The following is a 23,798-nucleotide window of genomic DNA, read 5'->3' on the forward strand; positions in this document are numbered from 1 at the left end:
TGCCATCAGACAGAAAAAAAATATTCCCATGTTTATCAAGACATTTTGAAAGAGAATGTAAGGCTGTCTGTCTGCAAATTGAAGCTCAACTGAAGTTGGGTGATGTAACAGGATGACCCAAAACGCAGAAGTAAATCAACAACAAAATGGCTTTAACATAAGAGTCTTGACCTCAACCCGATTGAGATGCTGTGGCATGACCTCGAGAGTGGTTCACACCATACATTCCAAGAATATTGCTGAAACGAAACAGTTTTGTAAAGAGGAATGGTCCAAATTCCTCCTGACCATTGTGCAGGTCTGATTCGCAACTACAGAAAACATTTGGTTGAGGTTATTGCTGCAAACGGAGGGTCAACCAGTTATTAAATCCAAGGGTTCACATACAATGAAGAAATATACTTGTGTGTGTTTAATTAGATCAAGCAGATTGTCTATTGTTGTGATTTAATTGAAGATCTGATCAAATTATGACCAATTTATGCAGAAATCCAAGTAATTCCAAAGGGTTCACATACTTTTTCTTGCCACTGTATATTGATAGGCCTACTGATTTTATTAAAATTGTCGACAACAGAGTACGTAGTCAACTGCTGCTTTCTTTGTAGCAAAGCACATGTTTAACACCTGCTGAATTTTTCAATGATACATGTAGGTCTATTCATGGGCATCTGACTTTGTATAAAAATGGGGGCGCACAATCTGGCATGAGCAACAAGTCTGACTCTGAAACCCTACCAACTCTGTGACTCAAACATCCTGCCCCATTTTTTTTTCAAAATTAACAATTGTCCCAGAAATGTCACTTAACAGAATGCTAACAAGTACTAAGACATTCTCATAGCGGATGCTAGGTAAATGCTAATGAGCGCATGTAAACATTTACTGTTGGGACAGAACACCCAGCTCATAAAGTTATGCAGGTATCTCAAAAACACACAGTTTGCAGCACACACTCAAAACAAACATTAAGCAGCAGGGATCTTAATCCAGAAGGGGATTGTCTTTGCTGCTGTTACCAAGAAGCTTAAACTGGCATGCTAACAGAAACCAGATGGACAGAATTTATTTGGCACATCTTAGACAGCTAACTTAGTTATAATCTATATAGCTGACAAACAGTCGTGAATTTCATACAAGTGTAAATTGATCACCTCACTTAAGTTCTGCTGCAGGAGTGACTTACCTCACGAAGCACCCATTTTTCCCATTGCGCTCTATTGCAAACAAACACGTGACTGGCTCAAATTGCAGTTTTGGGAAACCATCCCATGTCTTTTTCCAAATACCCTGATATACCGCCCAAGCCCCATTTTTCAGAATTTTTTATTGCAAAGTCATGTCTTTCTAGTCAATATCACAACACATTTTACCAATCAGTGAGGTAAAGTTGTTAAAATATTCAATAATTCAGCAGTGTATTTCAGATGGAATCACCAATATCGAGTTCGTTCTGCAACCCCCCAGTGAATACAAAAACACTCGAGAGAGAGAAAGGGTTCCGTACATCTTAATAGAAACATTCCATTGCACTTACACACTCACTCAGACCCGACACATTGCTCTGTAGTAATGGATGTGGAGGATGCGTCTAAATATTTCCTTTCCAGGGGGAGGAAAGGATCAGGTCATTGCGAAGCAGAAGATGGCTCCATGGAACATGCCATAAATCACTACGGTAAGGTTTGACTGGTGAGAGGGGCCTTAACTTCTATGCATCATTGTTGCCGTGTCAGCTTTTTGCCATGCTGAGGAAGCAATGAATCTAGAACTATTTGTTGAGAGAGAGCGAGTGCTAAAATAGAGGCACAACAACCAATTATGTCCAGAGATAGAAACACTGAGCAAGGCAAAGGAAAAATACATGGGTTGTGTTTACAACAACATTGTCAGGGACATAACATCTTGTTCGGAGTGTCTAGCTTTGTATTGCTCCACCGATATCCTATTTTGTAAATGCCCTTTGATATTCTTCTGTGTTGTTTTGCAACTATTGAGTGACATGCATGGTTGGTTAGAGCAACACGGCCCAACACACGGTCTTGGTCATCAAGCAAGACAATATCAACATCTTCTTGCCAAAAATAGCCACAACGTCTTCCATTGGAGAATAGTGTGTTGGTTTAGTGGAAAATCTGAGGTCTTGGCGAATTCAAGTCAATTTCACATCAAATCTCTCTACATAATCCTCTTACACAGCTGGTTATTTGCACAGGCGAGCCAGTGGAACTGGCATGATCAAAGATGGGCTTACATCCATAGAAATAGAATGAATAGAGTGGGCGTCCCCATTCACGTCAATGATAGCATAATGGTTGGACTGGTGGCCATTGTGAGCAGAGCCATATAAATAGAGAGTTAGGCCAGGTTTTAGAACAGCCGCCATGTTAGAACCCATATAAAACTTTATTCTTGAAATGTTGGCGATGTAACAATACGAGAGCGCCTATGACAGTTCCCTAAGAAATGACCCGCTGTAAACAAGCAAAACAGAGCAGCGAATTTAACTTACATTTGTATTGATGAGCATTCGGGATAATGCATATCCAAGTCTTTACTGTGTTTTAGTGTCAACAAATTGCATAGCTGGGTCTTTCTATAAATAAAAATGGGGCCAACGTGCCAACATTGGGATCAAAATTTCAAAATGGGTTGAAACAACAAAAAATATATATATTTTCCATGCAGTACCACGTGTACTTAGAGGAATACAATGTAATATATGCAAACTGACCCATAACTCCACCTATATACAGTGAATAGTCCTGAGCCTGAATATACAAAACATTAAGAACACTTTCCTAATATTGAGTTGCACAATCCATATCTACATTTTCTCAAGGCTTAAAAGTCTTTATTTAACCTGTTCCTTCATCTTCACTAATTTAAGTGGATTTAACAAGTGATATTAATACGGGATTCACCTGGTCAATCTGTCATGGAAAGAGCATGTGTTCATAAATACATGATCAAGTCAACTTCAAGGACATTTTCAAGCACTTATTTTTAATTTTCAGGGACCTCATGTCATACAATTGTATAATTTATATAATTCTACATAAGGCCTAATATAGACCCCCTCCATCCCCAAAAAAAGCATGAAAAAAAGCATAAAAAGAAAAAGTAGGCCATTACCACTAAGAATAATTCATGTTTTAGACCTTGACAATGCATTGATAATCAAATTATTATTACATTCTAAAATATGTAACAATGATATGGACATTGGCTACAGAAAGATCGCCATGCCTGCATCCAATGTGGCCAACGCAGGCACACATAATAAATCCATGAATAGCGGTAGCATTTATCTCACCATCACTGTTTTCATAATGTGAAAGTGGCCAGAAACCAGGTCCCTTTTTTTAATGGAAGGATGTACGGAAAGCCAAGTTGTAGCCAACATATGTTGTCGTCCTCATAACAACCACACGTGATTTAACCGCAACAGAGTAGCGCAACACCCTTCAATTAAAGTGGTGAGAAACAAACTAAAGCGGCCACATCTCTCACAAAAACTTTTTTTTTTTACATTTTGTTTTAATCGTGGAGCAACAACTTCTAAATTGGCTACAATAATTACAAGGACTTTTCAAGCACCAAATTGAGGAAATGTCTGATTTTAAAGGTAGGCCCATTCCAGTAAACTACTTCAAGCCCTGTATTGTTTATAATTGCGGGTCTAACATGGAAAACAAAATGTCATGTTATTTCATTACCAGATCATGTTGTGAATAAGCCCACTAGGCTACGTAATTTGTAATCATTACATCCAGAATAATTCATAGGAATAGCATTGAGTGTTGCTCAATAGTCTATTTTACACAATTGCGCAGTGTCCAATTCGAGACACAAAAACATGAAATCATTACCTTGATATTTTCTCTGTTAAATCTAATGACAACCTGCTGTAAATCAAGCAGAAAACAGATGATCAACAATTGGCTAGGGATATTATATCCAACGTGGATCCAGCCACAAACCATCTTCACCGGCATAATGAATGAGACACCAATATATTCTGGACATTCCTCGCAAACACTTTTTTCAGAACTTGGACTGTTGTTGCACATGCGCTATCACAACTGCTGTTCATCACTTGACAGTCATTCGGAAAATTCCTTCCTAGATCTGATGATGACGATGTGTGAAAATATCACAACATAACTAATCAGCTGGACACCAGATACGCATCCAACAAGTATTACGCAGAAGTATTGAAAAACCACTTTATTGTTAGTATCAATATAGGTTTTAAATATCAAGGTGACTCGTTCGGTTAGAAGCATTCGATTTTGCAATCTAATATATTATTTTGGATTTGTGTGCCCCATCCCCACAACATACTGCTGCTGTGTCATTGTGGGAACATGATGAGCATGAGGGGTAAGGGAAAATATATAGTATGCATGGAAAACATCCTAATTATCTAATGTAAATGTGCATTATGTAACACTTTCACCTACAATAGCAATTAGCCTAATGTAAGCCCTGCCTGTGGCTTCAAAATCTAAGTGGAAAATGAAATAATCATAGAAACATTTCAATTGTAATAGGTAGGGCCCTAACGAGTTTATTTTCAGACACAAAACGGGCTGAATCACTGAGTCAGCCAGGTGTCGGGACATATCCTCTTTGTTCAACACCATCAGAACAAGACATCTTGTCTCGTGGAACATGAAAGCAGGAATAGTGATACAAATTAGAAATACAATTTAAATCGATAGGTACATATTGGGATATTATTTGACGATACACCCTATCTTTGACAATATTGCAATATTATTTGAGCTCGTTGACTAACTGCACCAAAACTCAGTATTTCCCTTCCTTTCTCCATATTTTTACATTTCGAGCCAATCCGTTGTCAGCACTTTAATTACCATGACTGATCAAAGCCATGAGAAAACAAGTTCTCTCTTGTCCCTCGGGAGAAGACATATGGTGAGCAATATCAAATATCAAAAGACAAAAATCACATTCATGAATTGCAATACATACCATATCGGCACCTAAGTATCGTAATAATACTGTATCGTGAGGTCCCTCGCAATTCCCATCCCTAAGCAGGAAGTAAACAAAAAGGTGAACAAAAAAGTTGAGATGGGGAAAGAGTACTTCCATATTGAGTCAATGTGGAGGTATTGGTTCTATTCGAATAAAAATTAATGAGAGAGACAGATTATTATTTTGTTTTAGGCTACATGTGGCTTTGGCTCTCATCTAGAGCAGTGGTCACCAATCGGTCGATCGCGATCTTCAAGACATTCTTAGTCGTTTACCAAACATTTCTGAAGAAAAGCCAATGATAAAGGCATTAAAGAACTGCGCTGTTGGCAGTAGGTGCACTTGATTCAAAAGCCCTGCACATCAGGTAGACAGTGTTCCCATTTTGAATCATTTCATTTGTCTGAAAAGATGAGAAAAAAAAAAGCCTGACCGGGAGATCTGTGGCTAAATCAAATGGCCCACACAGTAGGCAAAATCAGATAGCTCAAATCACTGTGCCTACAGCTTCCACGACCCCGGCCACAGCAAAGTTTGATACCAGCCTACATGAGATTTCATAGCTTTTAAAACCATGACCAGAGAGCGACTCAAAGAATACAGCAAAGAGCTGCTGTTTCTATGAGTGAGTTCATGTCTAAGTTTTTAATTCAGCACTGTCACTGTTTTTATTCAACACTATTACAAAACATGCCTCTCCCTACTTCCACTGGCGCTGCAATGAATGAGTAGTCAAGTGTATCGATAGCTCTACGTTTTCATAAGGAAGACGGTGTCCCCTCTCTCTGGTCAGCCTCATCGGAAGAAAGGAAGGAGAGAGCAGGGACCATGAGAGGCGGACCCTCCGCTGAGACTTATTCCGTGTTCAAGACAACTGGGAACTAGGAAATATCTGACTTCAGTGCATTCAAGACAACTGGGAACTAGGAAATATCTGACTTCAGTGCATTCAAGACAACTGGGAACTAGGAAATATCTGACTTCAGTACATTCAAGACAACTGGGAACTCCAAAAATAAAAAATAAAAGCGAACCGGTCATCCAATCTAAGTCAGAAACTCTGGCATCTTTCCAGAGCTCAGACTTTCTGACCTGAATCACCGACGTCATGATTTGACCTCTCACTTGACCTCAGTCATTTTCTATTAAAAAAATATCTTTACTTTTACTAAAGAATGACAATTGGGTACTTTTTCCACCACTGATAAAATACAAGTCGCCCACATCCTTATAGCAAGGCTTGGTTGGTCAAATCTGATTATACAATCAAATCACCCTCATACACTTTATCTTATTAAACCTTGCATTGGTAACCGGTATGAACATGCCAGGAAAGGAAATGCTACAGCCTACACTTTGCCTACAAGACAAAACCATGGTCAGTCTCAAACCAAAAGCACAATCAATCTTACCAATGAGCCAAGTCAAAGAACAAATAATTCAACATGGGCCAAACTTGAATTGGCTGTTCTACAGGAATGCAATCTGAGAGGGAGCCGAAGACCATTGTGGGTAATATGCTCACTCACGTCTACTGCTGTACATTGCTATGAAATTCTAAACTACCTGTAAGAGGATGGTGCTGTTACCAAGAAGCTAAAACTTACAGGCTAACAGAAACCAGATGGACAGAATTTATTTGGCACATCTTAGATAGCTAACGTAATAGTTATAATCTATATAGCTGACAAACAGTAGTGAATTTCATACGTAAATTTCAAGTGTAAATTGATCACCTCACTTAAGTTCTGCTGCAGGAGTGACTTACCTCACGAAGCTCCCATTTTGCTTTTTTTGTAAACAAACACGTGACTGGCTCAAATCGCTGTTTTGGGAAACCATCCCATGTCTTTTTCCAAATACCCTGGTATACCACCCAAGCCCCATTTTTCAGCACTCGAGAGAAAGGGTTAAAAACAGACCCTGTTAATGAGAGGACTTGAGCAGGTTACCTGAACTGTTCCTTGTCTCGCATTTTCCCGTTACCAGGATGACAAATCAACAGGATCACCTTTGGACAGTTCTAATAACCTGAGGTGTTAGTTTGGCCTGGGTAAGTGTGTGTGTGCTTATGCTGAGTAGTCAGCCTGATAATCCAGTGAAGATGAGCCTGCCTACCAAGAGCCTACAATCCCCTGAATCAACCTTATCTTGTTAGCTAGATTCATCACCTGCTAAATATCTAAACTCACTAACCACAAAAGCAGCACAAAGTCATTTGTGACCGGGAGATCTGGTTTTACTTGGCATAGACAAAGCATAGGGTGACTCACAGATAAAGCTTGTAATGGCCTACTTATCCAGGGTAAATACAAAATCATAGATGTTTGCATATTAAAAAGAAATTCACAGCTACATGGTTTTATAAAATGTTCACCTCCCATTTTAAAATCCCAGAGTCATTGTAGGGTTTCGGTCTAGCTAGCTAATCATTCTAGAATGACATTGGATAGCTCCATTTTTAACACTAAGGTTACCATATCAGATAAATCCGTCGTGAGATTAGCCTCATTAAAATACATGATCAAAACCAGCAGATCGAAGTTAGTCTGGGATTCTAGCTAATCGTATTAGTAAAGGTGAAAGCTAATGAAAATGCCAAGATGTCGAGTACAGGTCAAGACATCTGTCCTAAAACACGAACTGAAGGTATTCGGCAAATAAAGTGATGAACAACATGCATTTAATCTCGTTATTTACAGTTTTGTCCTCTTATTTCCTTCCGCATTATACTGATTGTCAATAAAGAGGACTCGTGCTTTTATCGGTGTCACGCCTATGGAACGACTGCATTATCCAATACGTTAGCCAGCATGAAACATTGTCAGACAGCAAATAATTGGGTTGTTGGTCGCCTACTAGCTAGTAGGGTTACCTAGTTAACACAAAGTACACGGTATTTTTGACGTTGCAATTTAGGAAAACAAAACAATAGTAATTGTCATATTGTGATATTCCAGTCTGTAAAACTAACAACCTATCTAGTTTGCTATAACAGAATATCGCTAACTTGCCAAAGCCATTCCATAAGTAATTGTGAGCTTGCCAACACTTTCGTAGACAAATCCACCTGTGAAGAGTGTAAGTAAGCGAGAACACACACACACCAACCGCTAGTTTGCTAGCTAGCTAACACGTTACAACAAAGTGGTTATGGTATAACAAGTGTCGTTAACTGACTTCACTTACCGTAAAATGATGTCGATTTAGTTATATAGTCCAGAAATTGCTTAAAAACCACGAAACTTTTAAACTGTATAAATTCGCTGGCCGACTACGTTTTCCCCTTTAAGCATCCACTCAAAGTACACTCAGCGTTAGCTAGCTAGATAACTTGCTAGCTATCCAGTTAGCAAACGCATTCTTTCGCGAGAAACCAATCCCCTCGAAAGTTGTTTTGCATTCCGAGTTTGCGTCTCGCTGAAAAACAGTGTCCAGTGTGTCAGACAATAAACAAAAAGTAATGACTAAAATAAAAACGGGGGACACACAAGTATTCGATTTGATAAGATATTTGGGTTAAAAATATTTAAAAAGGAACATTAAAATGAATCCAAAATGTCCACAACAGCCAATGAAATTGCTACAGGCAACAACAAAAAAATCCACCACCACGAAAGAAGAATCCTTTCCTCTGAAGAACGCCGCGCCGAAATGTTTTCGATCCTAATCTCCCGTTCTTTTTGCCATTCAAAAAATTATACATACATCTTGTTTGTAGCAAGAACACGCTACAATTCACGACGAAACACAGAGTTGGCCACAGACTGTCAAGCCAACACCAGTGTATGCTGCTGTATCGTTGGCCCAGTCAGTAAATCCAGTGGGGGCAACGACAACCCTGCATCTGATGGACATGTTGATGTAACCAATGAAATGGGTGTATCAGTCGTTCGTAAATTATGTTCACCAATACGCTTTGTGGAGAGGTAGCTTGGACATATTTTACAGTATAGTTTTCGCTGTTGTGATACTTACTGCTCACAATTACTTGGAAGGTTATTTTAGATGTTATTTTACAACAGAAAACAATGTACATGTGTTGTTGTGTGAACAAGACTTGCATTAGGTCCATTGAGGGATATGCACATGACAAAGGGGTACAGTCACTCAAACAGAGTAAAGTGATGGAATGTGTCACTGATGCATAATCATAAATTATTTTCCCTCCCTCCCTTTGATGTAATAACCGCTGATACCATTTGAATAGATTAAAGTAATTATCCAATGATCCCCTGTGAAGATAGATTGGGAAATAAGCGTTGTTTTGACATGACATAAATAATTACTCCCAAATACAACAGAGAGGCGGAAGAATATCAATGTAGCTCCAAGTGCAATAGCATATACTGCATTTGAACGAACATGAACTGCATTTGAACGAATATGTTTTAGACATCACCTTGTGGGCAAATTCGATTTCAAATGGTGATTTTTCTACGATGTTCCAGCCTTTAGCCAGAGAGTGGTCTCCCAGACGAGAATTACATCTACCTCTGGACTGAAATGCACGCCCAACTGCGAATCTCCATTGAAATGCTTTTTAGTTAGGGCTTAATCTTGGTCCGGACCCTAGAAACTGACCGTAATGTACAATGGTCAGTGTAATGTGATGATGTATGATGTTTTGTGTCCCCCTTGTGGACATACACACAAAACAGTATTCGCATTAATTAAGGATCCCCATTAGCTGCTGCCAATCTTCCTGGGGTCCAAACACATTTAAAAATAAAAATAAACAGTACATCATATAAAGTCATTACATATCATTACACCACTCCCTGTATACCAAGACTTCGTGACCTCACACAGTTCCCACTTCATAATCATCAAGTTCGCTGACCCCTTACGAAAAAGATTGCCGTTTTGAAACTGTAGTAAAATTGCAGTAACTACAGTTGACTGAGGTATTTTGGATGCAGTAATTGCACTTACGGTGCAGTATTCTGCAGTTACACTGCAAAATTACAGCAGAATCTGTATTTTATTTTGGACGCAGTATTTTCAGCTCTACGACACACTACTGCCGTTAAACTGCAGTTATACTGTACACTGACTGCAATCTTTTTTCATAAGGGACAACACGACAGTAGTAGGCCTGATTACCAGCAACGACGAGAGAGCCTAGGCAATCTGAGGGCATGGTGCCAGGTAAACAACCTTTTCCTCAACGTCAGCAAAACAAAGGAGCTGATTGTGGACATCAGGATGATCCAGGTTGGGCATGCTCCCATCCTCATCGAGACTTCCGTGGAGACGGTTAAAAACTTCAAGTTCCTTAGCATACACATCTCAGAGGAGCAGAAATGGTCAAACCACACAGACACTGAAGAAACTCTGCCTGTCCTCACAGTGTTCTACAGGAGCATCGTTGAGAGCATACTGTCGGGCTGCATCACAGCCTGGTACAGCAACTCCACAATGGCTTTTTTCTGGACACTTTTCCGTACAGCCCAGCTCTGTGGAGTGTACGGCTTGAAGTGGTCCTATGGACAGATACTCCAACCTCCGCTGTGGAGCTTTGCAGCTCCTTCAGGGTTATCTTTGTTGCCTCTCTGATTAATGCCCTCCTTGCCTGGTCTGTGAGTTTTGGTGGGCGGCCCTCTCTTGGCAGGTTTGTTGTGGTGCCATATTCTTTCCATTTTTTAATATTGGATTTAATGGTTCTCCGTGGGATGTTCAAAGTTTCAGATTTTTTTTAATAAACCAACACTAATCTATACTTCTCTACAACTTTGTCCCTGACCTGTTTGGAGAACTCCTTGTTCTTCATGGTGCTGCCTGCTTGGTGGTGCTTCTTGCTTAGTGATGTTGCAGACTCTGGGGCCTTTCAGGACAGGTGTATATATACTGAGAGTATGTGACAGATCATGTGATACTTAAATAAAGTCCACCTGTGTGCAATCTAACTAATTATGTGACTTCTGAAGGTAATTGGTTGCACCAGATCTTATTTCGGGCCTTCATAGCAAAGGGGGTGAATACATATACATGCACCACTTTTCAGTGAAACATTTTGTAGAATGCTTTGAAACAAGTAATATTTTTTCCTTTCACTTCACCAATTTGGACTATTTTGTGTCCATTACATGAAATCTAAATAAAAATGAATTTAAATTACAGGCTGTAATGAAACAAAATAGGAAAAACGACAAGGGAGTGAATACTTTTGCAAGGCACTGTAATATTACACACGTGGTAGCATTCAAAGACGCTTGCCAATCAAAGGGAACTTGCAGGCTTAAATTCTCTTCTTAAAACTATAGATGCATAAAAAAAGGAATATGGTAACTCAAGATGAATGGTGAGTGGAGTGGATTCACTGTGCCATACCTTAGGATTCATTATTTCTCTCTATTTTAAAATGACTGACAAAGATGCCCATGGAGTAGACCTCGCTCCACAGGTTGCCATAGTACTGGCCATCGTAGCCCCCAGCAAAGTGACTGAAACTGGTTGTCATTATTAGTGCCTGGAGGGAAAGTAATACTTTTGTGTTCTTTGAGAACAATACATCCTTACAGGAGGAACATTGCTTTAAATTGTCCATTCATATTCTAATTAAAATGGCATTATATTGTCACTGGTGTGAGACCTGGAGTAGCGGGGATCCCCAGGATGTCTTGGTAGTGCTTGGCGAACACCCTGGCAGTGTCCGCTTGGGACTTGGTGTGCAGAGAATGGTCCACTTTACTGAGCACTACCTGATGCTGGTTCATCAGGTAGTGGGAGTGGGAGTATATTGGATGTCAAGTTATTTTTTGTTTTTTTAACAAATATTTTAGATTTGAAGGAAACAGACATGCATGCTATCTAGTAGATATATACAGTACAATAGACCCAGTAGGATAGATGCACTACTTATTTCTTAGTTACCTTATTACATATGAATGGGTGAATTGGTGGAGAGGTTTCTATATGTGTGACATCTGACCTGTATTGGCGACTCGGGAGGAAATGAGTTTGTTGAGCAGATTGTCAGAGATGGGGCTCCTTCTCCCATACCCAGTTCTCCAGTATCTGAAATGACACCTCCACAAAGTCTGTCTCTCCAAGGGTCCCACTGAACTCTGAGAACGTCATCCAGGGAAGGATTCATGGAGATTAGAAAACACTGTCGATTTTCAGGACCAGGCTGGTGATTATTGCGTCGAGGGTCAGTGTTGAATGTGCACCCAATGTGCCTACCCTGGAGCAGAGCTTGTGCATGATGTGGCCAAACTCACGGAAGAAGGTCTCCAGGGCAAGCATTTCGTAGGCTTGGTTAAGTTGGCCACCACGGCCACTGCCGGCATCCTACGTTTCCCATCAGCCCACCGACAGCCGGGCTGGAGCCCGCAGAAAGGACACAAGATCAACGATTCAAAATCAAGCACGGTGTGAATCATGCTCTGGACCTTATAATTAGCCATAATAGTATGATATCTGCTATGGAAGCTTCGAACAAAGCAACTAGCTCTGCTTCCCTACCAGGAGTGTACAACTATAGCCCCAATAGCCCCATACAGTCCTGCTGATGTTCATTGTTCCGTGGCCTTTCAGCTGGACTATCTGGGATGCAGGTTCAAGTAGAACTGGCCAATCTTCTCCCCGGTGGCCGTGTCCAGTACGGAGTAGAGGCTGACGTTGTCGTATCACACGCGGGCGTTGTTTACCCTCTTGAAGGTGAGCCCCAGCAGATCCTGTTAGATACTGAGCAGCCCCTCCGTCACCACCTCGGGAAGAAAGTACTCGATCAGCTTGTCCTTGTCCGCGGCAAACTTCACCTGCTCCACCTGGTTCATGTAGTAGGGCATGTCCCAGGCATTCATCTGTCCATCAAAAGCTTTTCACCCCATTGCACAGTCCCTGTTCTTCAGGGCCAGGATGTACTTCCTTTCCTTCAAGCACACCAGCTTCAGTTTCTCCTAGAACTCACCTGTAAAGTAGAAGACATGGAAATTATATCAAAATGGAGTGGATGCCACCCCAATTTCAATTAGCTGTTTTATTTTCAAGTTTCTTTCCACAATTTGTGATTATAGTGCTAGAAAAGTTATTGAAGCACAGAGGCTGCTGACTCATAAACATATTTCGGATCTGACTATTGGTAAGACATGACATATTTATTAAATATCTATTGCATTTATATCTGAATATTGTGTAATACAGCTCTACATTGATTTATTGATAGGCCATGAATACAGAAAGCATGCCACGTGTTGGTATTCAAGTACATTCTTGGCGTGGGTACTCATTGCCAGTAGCTGTGCCACCTTTGACCTCAGCTCAATCAGCTGCTCCAAAATGACTGTGTTAAACCTGCAACAAGACGTAAAACATTAAACTTTCAGGAAGTCTGGCACATATGGTCATAAATGCTGCATGTTGACTTCTATGAGAACTCTCTGAACTCTATCAATACATTTTTGAGACTTGAGAACAAGGGTATTCAACAGCATAAACTTGTCGTGGGGATAGAAATAGATGGTCCTGAAATAGATGGATAAACTTTAAAAATAAAAATAAAAATTCTAGGGTGCCTGGATTTCTGAAGGAACTGCACCCCTTGGCACCCTTATAATTCCAAACTTTGTTATAGTAGATGCCAAGTGGCATACCAACATAGCAGATTTAAAAGATCAATCAACCAACCAAACAAGCAATAAATCAATGAAAAAAACAATGCATGAATCTATTATCAATATGATTTGTAGAGCACTTTTTACAAGTACAAGTGGACCAACAACAGGGGGTTACCTCCTTACACCTGCTGTGGAAAGCAGTCTCCATCTTCCTCTTCATTTTTATTTATTTATTTATTTCACCTTTATTAAACCAGGTAGACTAGTTGAGACAAGTTCTCATTTACAACTGCGATCCGGCCAAGAATAAAGCAAAGCAGTTCGACACATACAACAACAGAGTTAAACATGGAATAAACAAACATACAGTCAATAGAGAGGCTTTTATTCTCTATTTTGGTAAGGCCAGGGTGTGACTAGCGTGGGCATTCTAGGTTCTTTATTTCTATGTTTTCTATTTCTTTGTTTTTGACAGAGTGTGGTTCCCAATCAGAGGCAGCTGTTTTTCGTTGTCTCTGAATGGGAACCATACTTAGGCAGTCTTTTTTTTCCCACCTGTGTTTTGTGGGTAGTTAGTTTCTGTTTAGTGTCTGCACCTGACACAACTGTTTCGGTTTTTGACTTTGTTATTTTGTTCTAGTGTTTTTTTTGAGAAATAAAATATCATGAACACTTACCACGCTGCGCTTTGGTCCGATCCTCATTCCGACGAGAGCCGTGACAGTGTGCAAATGAGGTAAGATAAGGGAGGTAAGGCAATAAATAGGCCATGGTGGCAAAGTAATTACAATATACCAATTAAACACTGGAGTGATTGATGTGTAGAAGATGAATGTGCAAGTAGAGATACTGGGGTGCAAAGGAGCAAGATAAATACAGTATGGGGATGAGGTAGTTGGATGGGCTATATTACAGATGGGCTTTGTACAGGTGCAATGATCTGCGAGCTGCTCTGACAGCTGGTGCTTAAAGCTAGTGAGGGAGATATGAGGCTCCAACTTCAGTGATTTTTGCAGTTTGTTCCAGTCATTGGCAGCAGAGAACTGGAGCGTACAGGTCGCAATGATGGGTAGTATATAGGGCTTTGGTGACAAAATGGATGTCACTGTGATAGACTGCATCCAATTTGTTGAGTAGCGTGTTGGAGGCTATTTTTTTAAATGACATCGTCGAAGTCGAGGATCAGTAGGATGGTCAGTTTTACGAAGGGTATGTTTGGCAGCATGAGTGAAGGATGCTTTGTTGCGAAATAGGAAGCCAATTCTAGATTTAATTTTGGATTGGAGATGCTTATTGTGAGTCTGCAAGGAGCGTTTACAGTCTAACCAGACACCTAGGTATTTGTAATTGTCCACAAGTCAGAACCGTCCAGAGTAGTGATGCTTGATGGGCAGGCAGGTGCGGGCAGCGATCGGTTGAAGAGCATGTATTTAGTATTACTTGCATTTAAGAGCAGTTTGAGACAACGGAAGGAGAGTTGTATGGCGTTGAAGCTCGTCTGGAGGTTTGTTAACATTGTGTCCAAAGAATGGCATCAGAGGATAGTGGTGAGGGTATGCCAGTCACCTTGTAATGCCTGTCCTCTGTCTTCTCCAGCCCATTCAGATAGCTATCCGCTAAAAAGCAAGAGTCAAAACCCAAATATTCTGAGAACATGGTAAGGATAAATGAAGAATACATGACAAGGATATGACTACAAGGATATACACAGAGGACAAAACATTAGGAACACCTTCCTAATATTGAGTTGCACCCCCTTTTGCTCTCAGAACAGCCTGAATTCATCAGGGCTTAGACTCTACAAGGTGTCAAAAGCGTTCCACAGGGATGCTAGCCCATTTTGACTCCAGTGCTTCCCACAGTTGTGTCAAATCGGCTCTGGATGTCCTTTGGGTGGTGGAACATTCTTGAAACACACCGGAAGCCCAGATGAATTGAGTCTGTTCTGAGAGCAAAAGGGGGTGCAACTCAATATTAGGAAGGTGTTCCTAATGTGTTGTCCTCTCAGTGTATACAGTGCCTTGCGGAAGTATTCGGCCCCCTTGAACTTTGCGACCTTTTGCCACATTTCAGGCTTCAAACATAAAGATATAAAACTGGATTTTTTTTGTGAAGAATCAACAACAAGTGGGACACAATCATGAAGTGGAACGACATTTATTGGATATTTCAAACTTTTTTAACAAATCAAAAACTGAAAACTTGGGCGTGCAAAATTATTCAGCCCCCTTTAAGTTAATACTTTGTAGCGCCACCTTTTGCTGCGATTACAGCTGTAAGTCGCTTGGGGTATGTCTCTATCAGTATTGCACATTGAAAGACTGAATTTTCTTCCCATTCCTCCTTGCAAAACAGCTCGAGCTCAGTGAGGTTGGATGGAGAGCATTTGTGAACAGCAGTTTTCAGTTCTTTCCACAGATTCTCGATTGGATTCAGGTCTGGACTTTGACTTGGCCATTCTAACACCTGGATATGTTTATTTTTGAACCATTCCATTGTAGATTTTGCTTTATGTTTTGGATCATTGTCTTGTTGGAAGACAAATCTCCGTCCCAGTCTCAGGTCTTTTGCAGACTCCATCAGGTTTTCTTCCAGAATGGTCCTGTATTTGGCTCCATCCATCTTCCCATCCATTTTAACCATCTTCCCTGTCCCTGCTGAAGAAAAGCATTAATTTTAGATTAATCCAAATCATTTGATTGATAATGACATAACGTTCCATTATGTTGATGACTAGTTGAGTATGTATGATATGTGAACATGATAGTCAGTGGAGTAACAGGGGTTTTACCCAGGATCAAGCCACTTGGCATCAGCTGCTGCCAGACCGTAATCAGGTCAAATTACAACTGCAGGCTAAATATAAACCAGTGGTATCAAATGAGGGCACATTTAGAATGAATGAACTCCAGCCGAAGCCAACAGCGCAACACCTCAAAATAAAAATGATTTTACTCCTGATTTTAGTCCTCCTTTTACTCCTGATTTTACTCCTCCTTTTACTCCTGATTTTACTCCTCCTTTTACTCCTCCTTTTTCCCCTGATTTTACTCCTCCTTTTACTCCTGATTTTACTTTTATTTTTTATCAACTTATGTTGGCTATGTGTGTATGTGCATATTGTAGTTAGTTAGTTCATAGGTACTTAAAGGAAGGATTCACCCATTTTGAATGTTATATAATTTTGGGGCATTTCTGAGCAATGTTAGGGGTCATTTCATGTTTTCATGTGTATCTGAGCTATTGCCGTTCAAGCAGGCAGAAATACAGTCGCTATGACGAGCTTTGCATCGTCGGTATGGTGAGTTTTGCATCAAATGATGCCTGCTTGAACAGCAATAGCTCAAATATACATGAAAACAAAATTACCCCAGGAATCGACAGAACATCGCTCAGAGATGCAGAAAAACAATATAACATTCAAAATGGGTTAATCTTTCCTTTAAATATAGACTCAGCGAAATGACGTTGCTACGAACAGCACCGGAGATATTGAGATGAGCGAGATGCGAAAGTCTCACAGTCACACACAGTATGTGCACATGTTCGCTTCACGCTGTTTACAGCATGGTAGGAGGGAACCAAAACAGCAGAGAAGTTGAGCCTTGCTCTTCAACGTTCTTAGTTGTTGCGGAAATTGACTCAATATGCTATTTACTTTCTGCATTACGTCATATCGCTGAGTCTACCATTACCTAGTTAGTACAGTATGTTGTTGGTAAGTTGTAGCTTCTAGGCAACAACTCTCTGAAACACGTCGTCCCTCATACTCGTCTCCACTTCAAAGTCAGACAGCTTCTTGTTGGCCTCTGTGCTCACTGACTGCATCTCCTTACAAGCAGACATGTATTGGGGGACATCCAGAACATGGCGCTGTGCTGTGGAACAAATGCAGGCAAGATAAAGGTGACATATTCAACTGGTCCAGAGAAGACTATATAAATACATTATACATTAGTGGACCAGGGAAGAAACAAAAGGAGGATTATGTTCAAACAACTGGAGCAGAAGTGTTGCCTAAAATGAGTAATTACTGTATAAACATGTGACTTGAGAGACATCTCCATATAAAAACGTTTGTTTTCTCTTTTTTAAATTTTAACATTAAAAACACATTTGTGACCTTTTGATCAACATAGATCAGTGTGGCCAAGGTCAGACAATAATGTCTCTGCATATTCTAATTTGGCACTGGCCAGTACTTTGAAGGTGTTTTCAATGGACACCTGTTCTACATCCAGAGATCCGATGTCGTCGTAGACCTGTTTGATCCTCTGAACCAGGCTCCCTGTCATGTTCTTGATCTGGGGCCAGGTCCCATCTCAGGGTATTCCCGTTGTTGCAGTCTGCCGAGTTACCTGCTGCGGCGACCTGGAAACAGTTTCTGGCAGCAGGTAACACCAGCAGGGTGTATCTCACACTGGGTTTAAAACCAGACATTCTGGAGACAGTACATTTGTGCATGACAGTACATTTGCAACTTTTCGTACATTTCATATAACCTCAATGTGATTTAATTCACTTGAAATACTGTAAATTCTAGGAAATATACTGAAATGCTGGGAAATATTTATCTTAAGCTTTAACAATCACACAAACCCATACTTAAACTTAATAGCACCAGTCTTTTTTAAAGCAAAGATTGTGTTCGGAGATAGACTGTTTAATACTTCATGCCAGATTATATTTGCTTGTATTAATGGCCTTCAAGACTTTCACATGATCGCCACTAACACTCTGATTCATTTACCAAATGACTGACAACTGATCCCACAACATGTATTAGTGAAGCAAGTGGTTACAGGCCTGGTTAACAGTAAGATGATGGCAGGCTATGTCATAAAACGGCTCTGTTTTGCTTTGTAAGAATAAAAAATTGCTATTAAAATGAAATACAAATATATAGAAGCATAACTTTTATAACTCCTGACCCCTCCTGTCTCAGCCTCCAGTATTTATGCTGCAGTAGTTTGTGTCAGGGGGCTAGGGTCAGTTTGTTATATCTGGAGTACTTCTCCTGACCTATCCGGTGTCCTGTGTGAATTTAAGTATGCTCTCTCTAATTCTCTCTTTCTCTCTTTCTTTCTCTCTCTCGGACCATGCCTCAGGACTACCTGGCATGATGACTCCTTGCTGTCCCCAGTCCACCTGGCAGTGCTGCTGCTCCAGTTTGAACTGTTCTGCCTGTGATTATTATTATTTATGAACATTTGAACATCTTGGCCATGTTCTGTTATAATCTCCACCCGGCACAGCCAGAAGAGGACTGGCCACCCCACATCGCCTGGTTCCTCTCTAGGTTTCTTCCTAGGTTTTGGCCTTTCTAGGGAGTTTTTCCTAGCCACCGTGCTTCTACACCTGCATTGCTTGCTGTTTGGGGTTTTAGGCTGGGTTTCTGTACAGCACTTTGAGATATCAGCTGATGTACGAAGGGCTATATAAATACATTTGATTTGATAACTGAAGTTTCCATAGGTTACTGTAGCAGTAATTTCGGGTGAAAAGGGAGCGAAATAGCTGTTGCAGTGTGTTATCTTTCCTAGAAGAGACATTGCCAATATTACTTACAGTACACAGAAAAAACTTTTATTTTTATCTTTATTACCTCAAATGAGGGGTCCGTAAATATTGACACCCTTGATAAAGATGAGCAATAACGACTGTATAAAATAATTCAAATAATGAGTTATATTGTATGCTCCAAATCTTGGGAAATTATATTACTAATACAATTGCTCAGAGAAAGAGATTTTGTAATATTTTTTTTAAACAAAAAAAGGGTAGGGGTCAAAATGATTTACACCCCACAAAAGTTGAGTATTTGGTCTCTAAGCTTAGTACTCTACAAACAAACCCCCACTGTATATAATAAAACACTTCTTTCTGGCCAGTGTTGCAAGTTGTTATTAACTACACTGTAACAACTGTCAATATTTCCCACTACACAGCTGATTCAGATAATGAACTCTTCATAAACCTGTCATTATTTGAATCAGCTGTATAGTGTTAGGGAAAAAAACAAAACGTCCACCCCTTGGGATCCCCAGGACCGAGTTAGGGAAGCGCTGATGTAAGTAGTAGCTCCACAATGTTGGGGGGGATTGCCCCCCCCCTCCAATTCTGAATAAGAGATCTAAAAGTCTAGGTTGGAGAAAATATGTTACTAATTATTGTGAGAAAATGTTTTTTTTATTAAGAAAAAACATTTCTCAGATCTTTTACCTAATGGTGGCGCTCTAAACATGTGCAAATTCCCATTGGAACACAGCCATTTAAAGGTGCAGGGCTTGTGCAACGTGTCATACGTTCATACATTTTTCATCGTACAGTGATGATATACAGTACCAGTCAAAAGTTTGGACAACCACTCAGTCCAGGTGCCATGTAAATGGCTGTAAGGGAGTCAGGTGCAGGAGAGCAGCTATTGGCTAGCCAAAGGAGCCTTTCATTTAGGCGAACCAAAAACATGGCAAAGTGAACACGAAATAACAATACGGGTTAACATAACCCAGCGCAACAGACTAACGTGCGCATAACATGAAACAGAATAAACAATACCACACAAAGACATTGGGGGAAACAGAGGGTGAAATACACAGCACATAATGAGGGAAATGAGAACCAGGTGTGTGGGAAGACAAGACAAGACAAATGGAAAAATTAAAAATGGATCGGCGATGGCAAGAAGACCGTCGACCGCCGAGCACCGCCCGAACAAGGAGAGGCATCGACTTCGGCAGAAGTCGTGACACCAGGTTTAAAAAATAAAAACCTATTTTCTACATTGTAGAATAATAGTGAAGACATCAAAACTATGAAATAACACATGTAGTAACCAAAAAAGATTTAAACAAATCCAAATATATTTTATACTCGAGATTCTTCAAATTAGCTACCCTTTGCCTTGATGACAGCTTTGCACACAGTACCACAGTAGGAGTCACAATACCAAGCAGTCAAACAAGGAAATGGTTCCAATCGTTTTTCCACCAGTCATTCCAAGGATTTCAGAACTCGGTCCACCAGAAAGTGGAAAGCAACACTTTTGCAGTTCTACTACTTGAGGTCTTTCAAAAAAAGCAGCGTTAGAAAGGATTACCTATACATAATGACCAGCTCATGTTATAGACAGAAGCAAGCTACATGGCAAATCAATCCGAACTCATCTCTCGGCATGTCCAGCCCATCCATTATCTCAGCCAATCACGGCTAGCGGGAAGTTTCCTTGGCTAAACCAACTTGGCTCTAATTTAACCATTTTATCTGTATTTACAGATGGCATACAAGTTTGTTATTAAGGCCACATAAGGTTCACAAAAATAGAGTACCACAGTATCATAATACCCATAAAACCTAGCAGTCAAACAAGAAAAGGATACCAATAATTTTTACACCATAAATTTTTCCCATCGGGCATTGTAGAAATGCTTAAAATATGGGTTGTGTTTCGTGTTGGCTTACAATGGAGTGATGTTTTGATAACCGTGTACATCTCTCTAGGTCAAGGTGACTTTTATCAATATATTTGCCTGTATTTACCCCCCCCCCCCAAATGAAATGCTAATTAGCTGCTAATGTGGCAATCATAAAGAACTACAAATTCCATGATGATCTGGACGAGAATCAGGGCAATGTGAAGAATCTCTGTCTGTTTGCTAAATTTAGTGATGAATATATTAGCTAAATTTCTTGAACAGCACAATGCTGTGAACTGTCTTGTGACAATTTTAAATTGACACAATACCTGTTAGCAAAGTTATCAGCTAGAGATGACGTGCAGAAGCTTGCAGGGATTTGTAGTCTTGCATGATGTCTACTTTGATGCTAATTAGCAGTTGCGAATATGAGAGTAAATAGAGCTGAATATATTGATAAAAGTCTCCTTGTCAGAGAGATTTACATGGTTATCAAATTGTCACACCACAATAAGCCTACACGAAACACAGCCTTTATTTTAAGTGTTTCTAATACTCCCAAAGGGAAAAATTAATGGTAGAAAAACGATTGGACCCATTTTCCTGTTTGACAGCTAGGTTTTGTGAGTATTATGACACCTCCACTGTGGGGCTCTATTCATGTGGAATTAACAAACACAACCACAACTTTGACAATAGCCTACTTGCACAGCGTTCGACACACTACAATTCGTATCGAAAACATGATAGCAGCAAGTTCCACAGTCTGGCTTCATGAGGAACAGACATATTTCTAACAATGTCAGACTAGTATTAGACGTACTTGACTACTCAGACCTAATAACTGAGGATAGCTTCATATTATTTTTAGATTTTTATAAAGCATTTGACACAGTAGAGCATCAGTTTCTCTTCCACTCCCTTGAGAGACTTGGCTTTGGGGATTCTTTCTGTAAGGCTATTTAGACTCTCTATGCAAATGGTAACAGCTCTATGAAATTGAAATATGGCACCTCACCTAGATTTGAGTTAAAGAGAGGAATTAGGCAAGGTTGTCCTATCTCTCCGTACCTCTTTTTATTAATCACCCAACTTCTTGCAAATTCTTTAAATAATAGTCCTGTACAGGTTATTTCCATAGCTGGTAAAGAAATTATTATAAGCGATACTACACTTTTTATGAAAGATGCTAACCAAATTCCCATATCGATCAATGTGATACAATCCTTTTCCAAAGCGTCTGGTCTATATCTTAACATTAAGAAATGTGAACTCATGGCTGTCAAAGATTGTGTGACACCTTCATATTATGGTATTCCAGTAAAAGAAGAACTTACATATTTAGGCATAACCATTACAAAGGATCAGAAGTCTAGAGGCTTACAAAATTTTAACCCTTTTATTTAAAAAAAACAGAAGAAACTAAAATCAATGGCTACAGAGAGACTTATCTTTAAAAGGTAGAGTCCTAATAACCAAGGCTGAAGGTATCTCTAGACTAACATATGGTGCTCTGTCTTTATATCTTGACCATAAAATAAGCAAGGAGATAGACCAGATGCTTTTCAACTTTCTTTGGAGAAACCGTACCCATTACATTAGGAAAACTGTTGTAATGAACACTTATGAGAATGGTGGACTGAATTTTCTGGACTTTACTACTTTAAATAATACTTTTAAGATCAATTGGATAAAACAATTAATAATAATAATAATACTAATAATAATAACAATTCCTAAGAAGACCCACTTCTATCTGGAATTTTATTCCTCATCATGTCTCCTCTACTTTTGGTGGCCTTAATTTCATGTTGTTTTGCAATTATAATATTGACAAAGTTCCAGTGAAACTTTCTGCTTTTCATCAGCAGGTTTTCTTGTCATTGTCCTTAATTTATAAACACAATTTTTCTCCACACAGATAATATATATGGAATAATCGGGATATATTGTATAAAAATACCTCTCTGTTTTTAGAATATTGGTGCCGAAATAATATCCTATTGGTGAGCCAACTGGTAAATGCAGAGGGTCTTTTACTCAGTTATAAAGAATTCTTATCACTTTACAAGGTCCCTGTAACACCTAAAGATTTTGCAATTGTTTTAGATGCCATTCCCTCAGGTGTTGCTCTATTATTCAGGAACGTGTCAAGACCTGACCCTCAGAGCCTACCTGCTATTGACCCTGTTGACTCATCAGTAGGAAATATTTGTTTCTCTTTTGGTCCATTCAACAACAGAGCGATACGATCCTTGTTTCAGCAGGATGTTGTATCTATACCTCATGTCATGCCTTATTGGAATGGATTTATTGATAATATCTGTTGGAAAAAAGTTTGGATGTTGCCACACACATACCTACTTGTTAACAAAATTAAGGAAGTTTCCTTTAAAATTATTCATAAATATTATCCTGCCAACCACTATATGAAGAAGTTTGAGGAAAACATCAACTCAAATTGCTCCTTTTGTAATGACCACCCAGAAACAGTTTTGCATCTTTTTGGCATTGTATGCATGTAAGAAAACTGTGGCAAGACATCAGTAGGTTTATAATTGAACACATTTATGAAGATTTTACACTATTGTGGAGAGATGTACTGTTTGGATTCTTTACATACAATAGAAATAAGCGGAATAATTTTTATGTAATTATTTTATGTATTCAATTGGCCAAATTTCATATACACAAATGTAAATTTACAAACAGAAAACCACATTTTCGTACCCTACAAAAAGATATTGAACTGTATTTTAAGACGGTTAAATGCTCTACTAACAAAAAAGCTGTTAGAATTGTAAGTATATGC

General features: G+C 39.6%; 1 protein-coding gene and 1 pseudogene across 5 annotated transcripts in view; both read right to left on the reverse strand.

Moving 5' to 3' along the window:
- LOC135544658 (erbin-like) overlaps nucleotides 1-8,833 on the reverse strand; it is a 119,872-nt gene extending 111,039 nt beyond the window's left edge. For all 5 annotated transcript variants that reach the window (XM_064972442.1, XM_064972443.1, XM_064972445.1 and 2 more), the window contains exon 1: nucleotides 8,197-8,833. The gene's annotated coding sequence lies outside the window, so the exon portion shown is untranslated. The remainder of the gene's footprint in view (nucleotides 1-8,196) is intronic.
- A 2,508-nt stretch (nucleotides 8,834-11,341) lies between these two features.
- LOC135543819 (neurolysin, mitochondrial-like) lies at nucleotides 11,342-13,791 on the reverse strand (annotated as a pseudogene).
- Between the last annotated feature and the right edge of the window lie 10,007 nt (nucleotides 13,792-23,798).

Source organism: Oncorhynchus masou, chromosome 8 (assembly GCF_036934945.1).
Source record: "Oncorhynchus masou masou isolate Uvic2021 chromosome 8, UVic_Omas_1.1, whole genome shotgun sequence".
NCBI lineage: Eukaryota > Metazoa > Chordata > Actinopteri > Salmoniformes > Salmonidae > Oncorhynchus > Oncorhynchus masou.